General features: G+C 46.4%; 1 long non-coding RNA gene across 1 annotated transcript; it reads left to right on the forward strand.

Moving 5' to 3' along the window:
* The first annotated feature begins 9,887 nt into the window (after nucleotides 1–9,887).
* On the forward strand, nucleotides 9,888–14,619 carry LOC144139094 (uncharacterized). Its single transcript, XR_013316042.1, has 3 exons — nucleotides 9,888–10,174; nucleotides 11,436–11,547; nucleotides 14,387–14,619. It is a non-coding gene; the product is annotated as an uncharacterized LOC144139094 (long non-coding RNA).
* Nucleotides 14,620–15,427: the final 808 nt, after the last annotated feature.

Raw genomic sequence — 15,427 nt, forward strand, 5'->3', positions numbered from 1 at the left:
TGCGGAGGAGGCCCGCCAGCTCGCTCGAGTTCGTATAACGGACCAGCAGCTGGTGGATGCGGGCCGCTACAACCTCCGACGCCGAGACGCCGAGTACCAACCAGGGGATCGTGTGTGGGTTTGGACTCCCATCCGACGACGCGGACTCAGTGAGAAGCTCCTGCGACGGTATTTCGGACCCTACCAGATTCTACGACGTGTCGGCCAACTTACCTACGAGGTGATCCCCGATGGTGATTCCGGAACATCACGACGACGCACGCGGCCCGAAGTCGTCCACGTGGTTCGCTTAAAACCTTTCTACGGACGATAACGAATTTTATTTTTATTTTCGGACTGTCGCTTATGTTAGCATCGGGTCGATGCACTCTTAGAGGGGGGGTAATGCCGCGAACCATACATTGGGTTTGTTTATTTGTGTTTTGCTTTTACCGCCCGGCTGCGCCGGTCTGTGTTATCTCTGCGCCAAGGGAAGCGCGTGTTCCATTCTTTCTTTCTGTGCCGCATCTGTTATCTGTCGTGATAGGGAGAGCATTCCGATCTAACGTGAACAGCCCAGAATAATCTTCTTGGATCTACTATGTTCTCGATGTGAATCGACGTTTCGAGAACCACGCGCACCGAAAGATAAAAAGCCTGCAGTGCGGACGCCGGGGCATTCGATTCTGCGACGCTCGCTGACGCAAGTCACTTTGTTGACCGCTGCTTCGCCGCCTCTGTATTCTTTTGAGTTGTTAGGGGAGCACAAGTTCGCTCCAATAAACTTGTTTCTCCTGCAAGACAACTGCGTCGTCCTTGGCTTCGTGACAATATACTTAGAAGCTATTGAAAGGATAATTGTATTTGCAGCACCCGTCTGGTATTCAGCTAAAACTCACATTAAGCGGAAATTGAGGTCGATACAAAGGATAGCTCTACTAAAAGTAGCCAAAGCCTATAGAACAGCGCCTAATATAGCTTTGAATATAGTAAGTAATATCTTGTCAATCCATCTTATGATTCAGAAAGCGGTAGAAACGTACAAGGTAATGAAAGGAGATAAACCTTTTACATGGGAAGGTGTCGCATTCCATAGAAATAATATAATAAATAAGATAGACAAGTGGGAAAGGCACCCAGCAAAGTTATTAGCTTTCCCCTACAATAGGAAGCTTTCCGAGGGAGAGGACCATCAATTTCACATTTTCAAGGATGGGTCGAAATCAAATGACAAAGTAGGTGCGGCTTTTGTGGTTACGAATAAAAATTTGAGTATGGTAGATTTTTGTCAGTATAGTTTACCGAAATTTTGCGACAACTTTCAGGCTGAAGTGGTAGCACTAACCGAGGCGCTAGAGTACATCAGTCTAAGGAATGTAAAAAGGTACAAATAATAACAGACAGTCTTTCAGCATTACAGGCCATTAGCAATCCTTATAATAAAACTCCCATGATTTTGGAAGTTAAAGACTAATAGAAAGCAATAAGGTTTAGGGAATAATGCAACCGGCACATATAGAGGGTCGTTCAGGCAATCCGGAAAAGAATTAGCTGACGATTTCGCAAAAACAGCAGCAGAGCAAGGAGAAAATCTTACCATCCCGATGACAAAGCATTTCATTAAAAGACAATTATTTGCAGACGCTTTAGACAGGTGGCAAAAAGAATGGGTTAAGGAGGGTTCAAGCACTCAGGCGTAGCAATGGGTGCCCAACGTTAAAAATATCCCAAGTCACTTCTCAAGAAATCATTTTGTATTACAAGCAGTGATGGGCCATGGCAGGGTCCCCCACTATTTGTATAGGTTTGGGCTCAGAGATGATAAAATATGCAGTTGTAAAAAAAGAGGCCACCAGTTTTGACCATTACTTAGACGACTGTCCAAGGACGAAATTCCTTAGAGTTAAATTCAAGAAGAAACTAAGGCATCAGTTATGCAAACAAGAACAAAAAATAATATGAGACGAAAAGCTAACGGAGTTCCTAGCACAAATGGTAGAAGAAGTGAATAAAATAATATAACTAAAGAGGAATAGGTTAATAAGTATTCCACCGTGCTCAATATTGATTTCACCCCCTAAGGGGGAGAAACGGTTTACTGACCCGCCGCGGTGGCTCAGTGGCTAAGGCGTTGCGCTGCTGCGCACGAGGTCGCGGGTTCGATTCCCGGCAGCGGCGGCCGCTTTTCTAATGGAGGCGAAAAGCAAAAACGCCCGTGTGTACGAGATTTCGGCGCACGTTAAAGATCCCCAGGTGGTCAAAATTAATCCGGAGCCCTCCACTACGGCGCGCCTCATCGCCTGCGTTGCGTCCGCGCGTTAAACCCTACAATCAATCAATCAACGAGAAACGGTTTACTGCCGCACAAGACCACCAGACCATCCAGGGGCTCAGCATGGCAAACTTATATCCATCAACCAAGGTACTTACGTATAAAAATGGAAGGATCACCGAAAGAAGGCCAATCCACACTTGAAAAAAAAATGATATCAAAATATTGAAACCACAGACTCCCGAGGCGGCTGGCAATCATTTTTCCAGTGGTGGTCTCATACGGGGTCAGGAAGCGGGAGAAAAAAGACAAGGAGCAAACAGGAATAAGCCTCTATCGCAGGGTCATCACCCTCAGGACTTCGACCAAGTACGTGGCCACCAACACGATAGAGGTGGGGCGGTGGATGTTTGATTATTTATTCTCAAGGTGGAGGTGGACTTTCGCAGTAGCACAGCTTTAGGCTGTCAATGCTGCACAGGGTACAACAAATGCTCCAATTCGAGTGCGCGCAACAATTCCCGGAGACCCTGGGGATAACTCGGAAAAAAAGTAACTGCAAAAGCACAGAGTTGGTCTGAGGTGGTGACCCTTTGGCATACCTAGGCGGAAAGGTGCATTTCATGGCAAGAAGTGGACACATACCCTCCTCCGTGAGAAGTATGTTCAAGAAGAGCACGGAATTCTATTAGAGTAGTGGAAAATATAAACAGGGCGGGCAGGGAATAAAAAGGGAATATCAACCAGTGCTGGTCACTCAGGAGGGCACAATAACAATTGTGGACCTATTGGTGTGTTTTAGTGCTCTTTTAACACAAAGACAATGCAATGTAAAGAGGTATACACCGAAAATTAGCACGGTCAAAAAAGGGGGTGGGAAAAAGAACTATTGTAAAAGGGTAGAAATATATATTGTTACGGGGATAAGCAGGCGAGTAAGAGGCGAAGTGGGGTTTATTCACAGTAATGGCGGTGGTTCACCGGAGAGCGTGCAGCAAAAAAACGATTCCGCCCAAAAGGAGCGCTTCGTTCCCTTCTTCATCGGTCGTGCAGCTGGCGGGGAGGATTGGCCCGTACAGTGAAGCAGTCCTGACATTTTGTGTAACATTTCCCCCTTCGCAGACGAAACCCCCAGGGAGAGTCATTCAGCAGCGCGCGGGTTATATGTTTTAAGGCGTGCAACGTGTACAAGCTGAGTCTTGCTTGCCCGGCGTCCGGTCGCAATGAGACGTCAAATGACGTAGGTGACATCGCTGACACGATCCACAACAACAAATGGGCCAGTGTAACGCGACAAAACTTGGTACACAAACCGCGTTTCCTTAAAGGTGTCCATAACAGCACCAGATCACATTATCAAAATGCAATACTGCGGTGGCGAGCGTCGTATCGGTCCTTAGAACGGCGCTGCGAGGACAGTATACGTAGACAGGCTAATTGGCGGGATTCTTCAGCCAGGCAAAGGGTTTTGGCAATGGATGCCTCGTTGTGCAAGGAAAATGGTAGAATGGTGTCGATAGGCGTCCTAGCTGAGCGGGCGTAGACGAGGTAGAAGGGACTGTAGCCGGTGGTTTCGTGCTGGGCGGTGTTGTAAGCGTAGGTAACGAATGGTAGTATTTCATCCCAGTTTCTATGGTCGGAGGAGATGTACATCAAGATCATGTTGATGAGTGTGCGATTCGTGCGTTCAACCAATCCATTCGTCTGTTGATGGTACGGGGTAGCATGCCGGAACTGCGAAGTACAAAGCCGAAGTAACTCCTCCACAACATCCGCAATAAATTGGCGGCCACGATCACTGATAAGCACACGAGGGGCGCCGTGGCGAAGAATAAGGGCATGCAGCAGGAATACAGACACAGAGGTTGCTGAAGCAGTTGGAACAGCTGCGGTTTCCGCATAACGCGTCAGATGGTCAACACAGACGATAATCCAGCGGTTGCCGCCAGGCGTTCGTGGAAGTGGGCCTACAAGGTCAACCCCAACCTGCTCGAAAGTAGCAGTGGGTGGTTGCACAAGATGAAGCAGACCGGCAGGTATGGCGGCAGGACGCTTGTGATGCTGGCATTCTGTACAGGTGGCGACGTATTTTTCAGTCGTGCGCCGCATGTTGGGGCAGTAAAAGCGCTCTTGGGCGCGGTGTAATGTCCTAGCGTAACCAAGGTGTCCAGACATCAAATCATCGTGCATAGCGCGCAGTACGCAAGAGCGCAGACTCTCTGGTACAACCAAAAGAAACCGCGCACCAGATGCTCCGTAGTTTGCCTTGTAAAGCAGGCCGTCCCGAAGAGAAAAGCGATTAGAAGGGGCGGATGCACGAGCACTGGCGAAGAATGGGGCCAGCTTGGGATCGTTCTGTTGCTCTCGTCGAAAGGTTTCAACGTTGGGAAATTCCTCAGATACTGGCGCGAGGTAGTCGTCGAAATTGTCCGCGTCGCACGCAGTCGTTGAAAGTGGTAGCCGGGAAAGGCAATCAGCGTCGGTGTGACGGCGGCCGCTTTTGTAGGATATAACGAAGTCGTGTTCTTGGAGTCTGAGAGACCAGCGGGCGAGTCGCCCGGATGGATCACGTAGTCCAACCAACCAACACAGATAATGATGATCCATGACAATCGTAAAATGACGTCCGTAAATGTAAGGGCGAAACTTCTGCACAGCGAAGATAACCGCCAAACATTCCTGCTCGGTCACAGTATAGTTTCTTTCTGACTTGCTGAGTGTGCGGCTGGCATAGGCGATGACATGTTGGGCCCCGTGATGCCTCTGCACGAGTACTGCTCCGAGGCCGATGCTGCTGGCATCCGTATGCACTTCGGTCGAAGCCGATGGGTCGAAGTGGCGAAGTATTGGGCCAGAAGTGAGCAAAAACTTAAGTTGGGAAAGTGAGTCCTCGCACTCTGGCGTCCAGTTGAAAGGCACATTCTTGCGCAAAAGATACGACGGAGGAGCAGCCAGCTCTGCAAATTTAGGCATGAACCGGCGGAAATAGGAGCATAGCCCCAAGAAAATTCGAAGGTCACGCACAGACTGGGGCGGCTTGAAATGGCTGACGGCTGCGATCTTCTCCGGGTCAGGTCTAACGCCATTTTTGTCAACTAGGTGGCCCAAAACTAGTGCTTGGCGCTCACCGAAGTGGCACTTTTCAGAATTCAACACAAGAACAGCCTTTCCTAGGCAGTTCAGGACAGTGTCAAGGCGTGTGTTATGCTCTTCAAAAGTACGGCCGAAAATTACCACATCGTCGAGGTAGCACAAGCAAATCTCCCACTTCAAGCCTCGCAGAATTGTGTCCATGAACCTCTCAAATGTAGCAGGAGCATTACAGAGGCGGAACGGCATGACGTTGAGTTCGAAGAGTCCGTCGGGGGTAACAAAAGCAGTTTTCTCTTTGTGGGCTGGATCCATCGGAATTTGCCAGTAACCAGATCTTAGGTCGACTGACGAAAAATACGAAGCAGAGTGCAGGCAGTCGATGACGTCGTCTATTCGTGGTAGTGGGTAGACGTCCTTCTTTGTGACTGCGTTCAGGCGCCTGTAATCAACACAAAATCACCAAGAGCCATCCTTCTTCTTTACGAGAATCACTGGTGCTGCCCACGGACTAGCTGATTCCTGCACAACCCCCTTTTGCAGCATTTCGTTGACCTGGTCCGCAATAATCTTTCTCTCGCTCGGAGAAACCCGGTAAGGTTTCTGTCGCACTGGCCGGGAGGTTCCGGTATCGATGGTGTGTCGCGAGCGGCACGACGGAATGTCGATCTTGGCGTCTCTTTGCGAGAAGTCAAACACCGATGCATGTCTGCAGAGGACACGAGCTAGTGCCTCCCTCTCGGTAGAAGAAAGACCCTTGCTTATCATTTGCAGGAATGGTCCGTCGAGGGTAGCCGAGCTCCCACGAGAATCACAATTTTCTTCTGTCACTGCTGCCAGGGATACTCTCACCTACCGTTTACCGAAATCAAACGATGCGGTAACAAAACATCTTTCTTGATGCAGTTTGATGCAATGGGCTCAGCTATAGCGCAAAAGGTAGGCTCACCAGCACCGCGGGCCAACACGGGAACAAGAGACGCTGAGCGGGCGGGCAGAAGCGTGTCTTCGGATACAACCAGAACGCGTTCTTCGCAAATAGAAGGCTCCTCCGCGAGTACTGAATGGAACATGCTGTTTATGGAGAGCTCGCCCGTCGCACAGTCCACCATAGCGCCACATTCACGGAGGAAGTCGATACCGAGAATAACATCATGTGTGGACCTCGGAAGCACTGCAAATTCAGCCTGTAAGTGTTTGCCGGCTAGGAAAACGTCAACCGCACAAACACCGATGGGGCATAATGACTCGCCCCCAACACCTCGAAATATGGCACCACGGTGCCAGCTGAACATCACTTTAGGCCCAATACGCTCCTTAAAAACCCTACTCATAACGGAAACTGTTGCTCCAGTGTCAACTAAAGCCATCGTCTGTACACCATCAATAAACACTTCCACTTTGTTCTTGACCATAAAGACGGGCAGAGGTATGTTTCCTAGAGACTGTCCGGCGACCTCACCCCCATCGGCCGCACCGGCTAGTTTCCCGGCGGCAGTGACAAGGGGCGCCGCCGAGGCGACGGAGATTGGCGTTGGCGTAGGGGCGGTGGCGTCAAACTCCTGTCGGAGGCGGGAGAGCCGTTGCGGGGACCATTAAGATGCTGGTTGTTGCCAGTGGGTGGAAATGATGACGACCAACGGTTAGGGTTATAATTACTACCCCTAGGCCAGGTAAACCGCGGACCCGCGCTTGATCCAGGGCTGCGACGCCGGCAAAACCGCGAGATGTGACCGGCGACCCCACATCGGTAACAAACAGGTGGCTCGCGAGGAGAGTCGAACCGCCCGGATGGGAATTGGCGACTGGAAGGGCTTGCACGCCGATACTCGTCCGGGTGGTAGGCGTCCTGTGGACAATGGAAACGGCCTCGTGATTGATAGTAGCGATCTCGTGTCGGGATGGTATACATTTCACCTCGCCGGTCGTCAACGAAGTCGGCTACGTTGACCGATGGTCGTAACGATTCCACGTGCGTTGTAGAAAATTAGGAATTCGGAGGTGCCTCGTGCCGTGAGTCGCTGTTGTGAGATGGGGTCCAGGGACGGGCAACGCCACTGTGTCGGAGCAGCTCTTCACGGACTATTTGCCCTATGGTCGACGCAAGGTCGACAGACGAGTTGACGTCCACGCTGGCGACCGTTGTGACGTTGGGTAGTCGACCAAACTTTGGCATTATCCGACGCATCTTGAGCGCTTCAAACCTGCGACAGTGTTGGATTACGTCAGAGATGGTGTTCAGGTTGTCCTTACTGATGAGAAAATTAAAAACGTCTTCCGCGATGCCCTTAAGTATATGCCCAACTCTGTCGTCCTCCGGCGTCCTAGCGTCGACGACCCGGCACAACTTCAGTATCTCCTCGATGTAGGTCGTGCATGTTTCCCCGGGAACTTGCGCTCTCTGAAGGAGTGTCTGCTCGGCCTTCTTCTTTTTCGCTTCCGAATCACCAAAGGCCTTCCTGATTTCCTCGACGCATCCGTCCCATGTGGTCAACTTTTCCTCGTGGTTTTCAAAACACGTCAACGCTGTCTTGTCCAAGGAGAAAACGACGTTCGCAAGCCGGTCCACAGCGTTCCAGCGGTTGTACTTGCTCACTAGTTCGTAATGGGTGAGCCATTCGTCGACATCTTCTTCCGGTTTCCCTTCAAACTTCCGCGGCTCTCGTGGCTGCTGCCAGCAGTTGGGAGGTGTCACCGAAGAGTTGCCTTGAGTCGGAGGGGCCATGTCTTCTCGGATGGGCGAGAGACCAGCTACGCGACGGCTTCGACGAAGATCCAGTGACGCCGTTGTCCGCTGGGACTACCCCGCTCCTTCACCAAAACTGTTACGGGGTTAAGCAGGCGAGGAAGAGGCGAAGTGGGGTTTATTCACAGTCATGGCGGTGGTTCACCGGAGAGCGTGCAGCAAAAAAACGATTCCGCCCAAAAGAAGCGCTTCGTTCCCTTCTTCATCGGCCGTGCAGCTGGCGGGGAGGATTGGCCCGTACAGTGAAGCAGTCCTGACATTTTGTGTAACAATATGTACGGTAGGGTTTAAGGAAGCGAGGAAGAGGTGAGAGTGGCCACACCCGCTTGAAAATATCGGAGGTTAGTTATATAATCGCGTAGATATAATCGCGTAACGGGGTGCACGAGATCATATATTACTCATAATGAGCGATAACACGACATAAGAGCAATAGTGTAAAAGTACGTAAAAGTAGGAAGTACAAATTATAAAGGGAGTATAAGTTGGAGGAGTGGGGAGTAGCGGAGGTCCAACAAATTTCCGTAAAAAACGAGTTGCAACCACAATCAAGATAGCTCAGGTAGGAATATCAGTAACAGAAACAAGGTCAGACAAAAATCAAAATAGTTCAGGTTGGAACATCAGTAACAGCAAGGACTAATATGAAGTAAAGGGGAGGAAAACCACGGGGAAGGGGGTTGGGGGAAGTAATCAGTTTCTTAGTTTTACAGACGGTCTTCCAGGAAACAAGGGACAGCAGGACAGGGGAAGGCGCATATCACTATCACGGCAACAATGAAGAAAAAGGATAATCTGATCAAGAGGAGTCAACATTGAGCACGAGATTTCACCATCGAGGAAGCACTTAAACTGCATATATATTTGCATATCAAGATCACATTTAGAAGAACGACATGTTGATTCATAACTGGCTTTCACATAATCGTCTAAAAAAATACCGGTGATTGCCTCCCCTCCCTTGGCTTGGTTTCGTGTGATAGATCTCTGTTCTTTCCTTCTTACTTTTTTTCCTGTCTCTTAAAAACTGTTTCTGACTTCGGTCCAGTTAATCTATTTTTAATAGGCGTCACTTGTGATACGTATGTGGTACGGGTTGGGCTTTTATTTTACTTTACAGCCCTTTATTTTGTCTGTCAACACTCAAAGTGCATGTTCTATACATTGAGGAAAAACAATTCTATAATGTACTCTTTAGCCTTTCACGTCCCTTAGGTTTACTTTTTCTTGAGGGTGGCTGTTGTGAATGGCTCCAGAATTTTTTGTATGCAGCAGGTCCTTCAGATCACGTTCGACATCGCCTACACAAATGATTTTGTGTGTATATAAAGACAATGAACAAACACGAAACAAAAAAATAATGACTTTACATGCGAGCTCATCTCCTAATAGCAGTCAGGAAAACATGGTTGTGGAAGCAACAAACTGCAGTGAAAACGGGAAATTTTTGGCTTAATTTTTTATCCTCAGACACTTGTTTTTATTCCTATACAAAAACCATTCGTGTTTGTAAAGTGGCTCACTGCCGTCCCTGCTGCAAGCGTAAACAAGGTGAACCTTAGCTGGCAAGCGAAGTTCAGCAACACCAAATCTTGTTGAGGCGTGGGGGCTTATCGTCAAGGTTACTTTGTTTATGCGTTCTCGGAACAAATATTTCATCGGGTGATAGCAATGTCATACAGAGGTTGTCGTGGATTTCATTTATTTTTTGTTGATGAAAAGAGGAAACATGTACTTCGGTGTGTTTCCAGCGAATAGACAAAGTGAACAATGAAGATACACATGTCAGTTTTTTTCATTGCCTCATTTTGCCACCTGCATCTTGAGAGTTAACAGGAGTGCTGGCCAAGAGGCGAGCTTTTGGAAAACGTGCTTCATAGCTTGCACTGCGGCATCTTTCTGACCATTCGCGGAGGAATCGAGAAGGCTCTCAAGACCTTTAGGTTGCACCTTGCAGTTGGATTTACAAGACGGGGCCATGCCATTAAGTTTCGTCTACTTGCTGGTGATTTCACCAATCATTTTGCTTTTCTTCTTGGGCAGCTCTGAAGGATACACTGCAGTGGCAAGAGTGCGTGTGAAACGTGGTATGCTCCATGTTTTCTTCTAAAACTCACTGAATTTGTACATCTTGAATGATAATATATGAAAACATGCAGAAGAGTGATATATGAAAGCAGAAATTTCGGGCTGTGAAAAGTTTCAGAAGTCTTCTTTTTTTTTACTTTTTAGCGCTGTACATGAGTTTTAAAGCCTGCCGACACAAGCCATGATAGCACACTTGTCGATGAATATATTCTGCCATCACTGTCTTGCTGCCCTCATGTCTACTCATTCCCAGTTACTGCAATCAAGTGGACGGTACAAGCCATTATTAGCAAGCCTCATTTGCAGTCCTGCAATTATAAGCACAATTGGCCACATGTTATACGAAAGTGAATTGTACCACGTAAAAATGCATATAGTTTATCTTCGTAATGATAAACGAAAACGCATATCTCGTTTATTTATAACCAGTTTATTTTCAGCTTCTTTTTTGCAAACATTTTAGCATGAATTACTTTGTAGCTTTTGATTGCCTTATGCGCTTGTTGCTGCCTTTTAACAATTGGCCTTTGTTGAAATCATTCCGAGGAGCAGGATACACTATCCGTCGTAATATATTTCGTAGTAACATTTCCTTCGTAACAATATGCTGACCTTTTGCAATTTAAACCTACTTTACGTTGACCCTCCCCCCTCCATTTGCTCTTCAGCAAGTGGTTGATTATTAGCCTTACCTGCACAATTAAAAATGTCTCTTGAATTTTTTTGCAGAAAAAATATTCTACATCTAAAAAAATATGCTAGCCACAGCGACTTTGTCAAATTCAATTTGTAATTTTTGTTAAGCCTGCTAGTGCCATAATTTCGAAAAATGTTCGCATTAAACGAACAATATCTCAACAGGCAGTACAGAAACAACATTTAAAATTGAACAGAGCCTGAAAAAAAGACCTGGAGCTTAAGAAACGTCCTTTCAGTGTTCAGCTGGTGCGCCTAGGACGCTGGAAAGGGAACGGGCCTACGGTGCTTACAATAGAGCGTGGGCTCCCTTCTTAACCCTATGTTGATATATTATGGAGGGGCTGTAATTCAACACAAATAAAAACCTACTATAGAACACTCATTAGGAATTCGAATCTTTTTCCTCCAATGAAAATGACAAGTTATAATACAGCGGCATCCTTTACTGTAGAACTAGTCCCTCCTCTAACACTTGCGTTCGAATGTGCACACAAGGAGCACGTCCTTATCATATTGCATACGGAGGTTGAAAAATATTTATGTATATTTTTGTCACTGAAGGAATGTGCGTGTACAACCACACAAGGATACCAGACGCCTCCGAGCTGCATCTAACTTACCCTTGCGAAATGTGGAGCTGCGATGCTGATGGCCATACACTGGAAATTACTGGGTGAGTACACGTCGTAATTTTTAGTCAACAGCTTGCCCAAAAAGGTTCTCTAATACGTTTGGTTTTAATGAACGAAGAAAAAAATGCAACACATTGGAAGTGCATTAATGAATTTACAAATTATTCTGGAGGTAAGAAAGAGCACGGCATTGGAGACCTATTCGGAAATCAGAAATTAATCTTGGAGCTAGCGTTGTCTTCTTTTTTATTACCTGAGCCTGAAAGGTACACCTATCTCACACACAAATGCCTTTCCCCTAGAATACCCCTGGAAGCTTATAGAAAGGCATTTGTTTGTGAGCTTTGTGTAGGACAATATTTATGTGACCTGCTCAACTAAGACACAGGGTTCGCATTCGCATGAGACTAGGAGGTTCTTGAGTTAACCACCCCGAAGCCACTCTGTATGCCTTTGGGCCAAAATGTTACAAAACATTGCCAATATTATTTGTGCACACAGAAAAAATCTCTAGTTTCTATTCAAGCAATCTATAGAGTCGGGACAGCTGCCCAGCGACTGGGAATTGGTAAAACGTTCCCATTTGTCAATGAAATAAGAAAACCTCGGTGATTTGCTCCGAGTTTCTGTCGCGCGCATTGCAGTAAGCTGGTTGGACATATTATTGATTCTACGTTGATAGACACCCGTAATTTCTGCACTCCTTTTTTATAATCGACCTGGTTTCAGAAAATTGTTGCCGTGTGAGACACTTTACACACACGACCTGCAGTTTAACTTAAAACCAGCACACCCACTGCACTTCCGTTTAACCCACGGAAAATTTTTCATGGAGTAGACCAGGGGTCCGAAACGTTTTCAGGGAGTGGGTTGAGTTGCATGAAGCCGAGAGGGCGAGGCCGGGCCGCAGAAACCTTTCTTATTTTTTGCGTTGGAAATTCGATGTTTCATGTTTATTGCCCTTTTATCGACCTGTGCAATAAACGAACTGAAGACGTTATCTGGCCGAGTCTGAAAAGGAGGCAATACTAACTTGAAGGGACCTTTCTTTTTTCCTGCCTAACCCCATTTCGATTCAAAACTGCCGCGCCGGCCTTCAGATAGGAAGTTACAAGGTGGGGGCTCTGACGCCTTGCCTGTGGCCCCGCATACAGCCTCGAAGGCCGCAGGTTGCCTACCTTTGGAGTAGAGCAACGCGGCCCTGTCCCATAAAGAACTGCAATTCAAAATGATTCATTTGTCTTGTTATTGTTTTGTCATTTTTTTCGAATCCTGAGCTGTTCACAAAAGACAACTTTACTGCTTCATTCCGTCTAAATAAACTTATGGTTGGCCGCACGGCCACCTTCTTGGCTTTGAACATTTCCTAGTGTATGTAAACCATTTGGCACCAAATGTTTATTCCAGTACATGCATTTTTTCTGCTTGAAAAAATTTCAATAGATGAATTACTGCACGACGACCATCTAACATTTTGACATTGTGTCAGTTTGGTCTGTGATTTTTCTAAAAAATTCCTAAAGGTTTGAAATATATTCCAGTCAAACCCCCAGAGGTAAGCTTAGAATGCTTCGGCACTAATATAGCTATATCAGCCACCACGGCCTACGGCGAACAATATTTGACCAAAAGCAGCCTGTCGCAGCCATCGCAAGAACAGAATATGTAGAGCTATCCTTTTTATGTTCGACCAAAGTATAGAGACCTACGCGACATAGGTATCACTTGGTCTGTATGCCACGAGTCTCCTATGGGATCAAAGCGGCTCATACCGCTTGTTGCAAACATTTACACCAGCTGTTTCTCAAAGGGACAGGGACCAACCAACGCCACATTTTTTCAACGCCGCATGGCAACAGAAATAAACAAATACACGCTCACAACTGAATTGAACGCCGTAGCTTCTCACCGCCAGATTCACACCTCTCCCCAGACGATTCAGTCAGCTTCACCTGCCCAGAAACTACTTCATATCTTGCAAGGGTTAAGGCTTGGGCGAGTTGGTGCATGATTACAAATAGGGGAACAGCGCAAACTCAGACAAAACACAGCGGTCGTGTTTGTCACCTTCTTCTTCTTGTGTTTTGTCTGAGTTTGCGCTATTCCCCTATTTGTACTTCATATCCCCATAACACTCTGTTGCATACTATGCATTCCACTCAATAAGACGCTGTTTAAAAACCGTGTCCCCCTCCTGAAACCGTGTAACATTTCTTCAAGCAGCGCCAGAAAATTGCCACTCTCATCCCAGTCCCTTCATATGAGTTGTGGGTAGAGCCGCTGACCAGAAAGCCAGAACAGGCAGTCAGCACACATGCATTCTGGATGAAGGACGTCTCCCGCATAATAGGGCCCTGACATCATCCGCCTGCGCAAAGATCCACCGTTTTGAAATCACATTAAGTCTATAAACCCACTGGTAGCCTACCGTTTATTTTCCAATTGTCATCGCATGTTGTCACCGTAAATAATTTTTGTCGCTTTACATGTTTTCCGTGTTAAGCGAATGCTCAGCTCACATTGACCTTTATGATGAAGTGCATTTTTAAAAAAATTCTTAATATCTCCGCTGTATCAAGTGTCCACATTCTGCATTTTATGCTTCCTCTTCTGCCTTTACTTTATACTGTTTATTCATGTGCCATCATCGAGTCCTTTAGGCTGTCCCAAAGCTCGTTGTACTTCTATTTATTAATAGAATGGCAAAAAAATAATATTACTACATCTCCATGCGAACTACTGCATTTAAAATGCTTGTTTTTAAGCCAAAAATGGAATACAGATCTTGCTACTATCAGCGCTCGCTTTCAATACATTTCAAATGTTCTTAGCGAGGGAATTTGTGGTGAACGCTTCAACATAACTCATTTTTATCCGCAGGTGTTGGACTGTCGAAGCAGGTCGGGGTTGCAGAATTGTCAGACACAAAGGCCCCTACCCCCGCTGCTGTCCCAGAATCCGGTGCAAAAATGCTGACGATTACAAGCGACCCCACAAAAACTTCGGTATTCAAAACAACATGGTGGAATAATTCCACCTTTGTTTGCACTTCATCTGCATTCTAAAAGCTTTTTGATTGCACAAGGTTGGCATAGTGAATAAAACCTGTTCTCCTGGTGCATTACATCTGTCATTTTGTTCAAAAGAAGCTGAGCAGCAAAACTGAGGCCTCACCAGTGATCTCTTAGCGTGGTGTAGACATTAGTGAAAAAATGAAATCGCCGGTTCCAGAATTGCGCTTCTGGGATTATGTAATTCGGTGTTGAAACATTCCTGCTTCTGAATAACCCTTCCTGCACGTGATTGCAGAAAAAAAGCGGGATTTCTGCGCTCTAGAAGTAAAACCCGGATCACCATTTCCCCAGTAAGTGATCAATTATTCCGGGCGTTCATTACGGTGAAAACCAAATCCAAAATGTTAGCATTGCCTCAAAGAACTGCATAAATTTATAATTATAATATAGGAAAAGTACTAGGTATTTTTCTGTGCTTCACGAATCTCTTTCGCGTCATCAATCAACGTGTATTTCTACTTTGCTTTGAACGTCGCATTTTCAGTGTAGGAATATTGTGTAACTGTTTTTCCTCCAATTATTGTCTTTCACATGCTGCAAACATTATTAACATTCACCGTTTCCAAATTATACACGTATTTTGGGCAAAGGTCAAGGTCAGCATACTTGCCACGTTTTATTGTTGAAATATGCTAATTTCTTAGCAAAGACATTTCTGCCACGAATATCATCTGTGGAATGACAGTGTGGTTCGTTTTTTATGTGGTTTAAAGGAACCTGGCCACACCTTTTTCAACTTTTTTTGAAATCCTAAATGCTTGCAGAACGTAGTCACCCTACACAACCACTACTTAGATTACGGGTTCGCAAGGTACCTAGCTCACCCAAAAATTACGGCTCTATTCCC

Source organism: Haemaphysalis longicornis, unplaced genomic scaffold (genome assembly GCF_048455015.1).
Source record: "Haemaphysalis longicornis isolate Haplotype H1 unplaced genomic scaffold, Haemaphysalis longicornis Haplotype H1 scaffold_5, whole genome shotgun sequence".
Taxonomy (NCBI): domain Eukaryota; kingdom Metazoa; phylum Arthropoda; class Arachnida; order Ixodida; family Ixodidae; genus Haemaphysalis; species Haemaphysalis longicornis.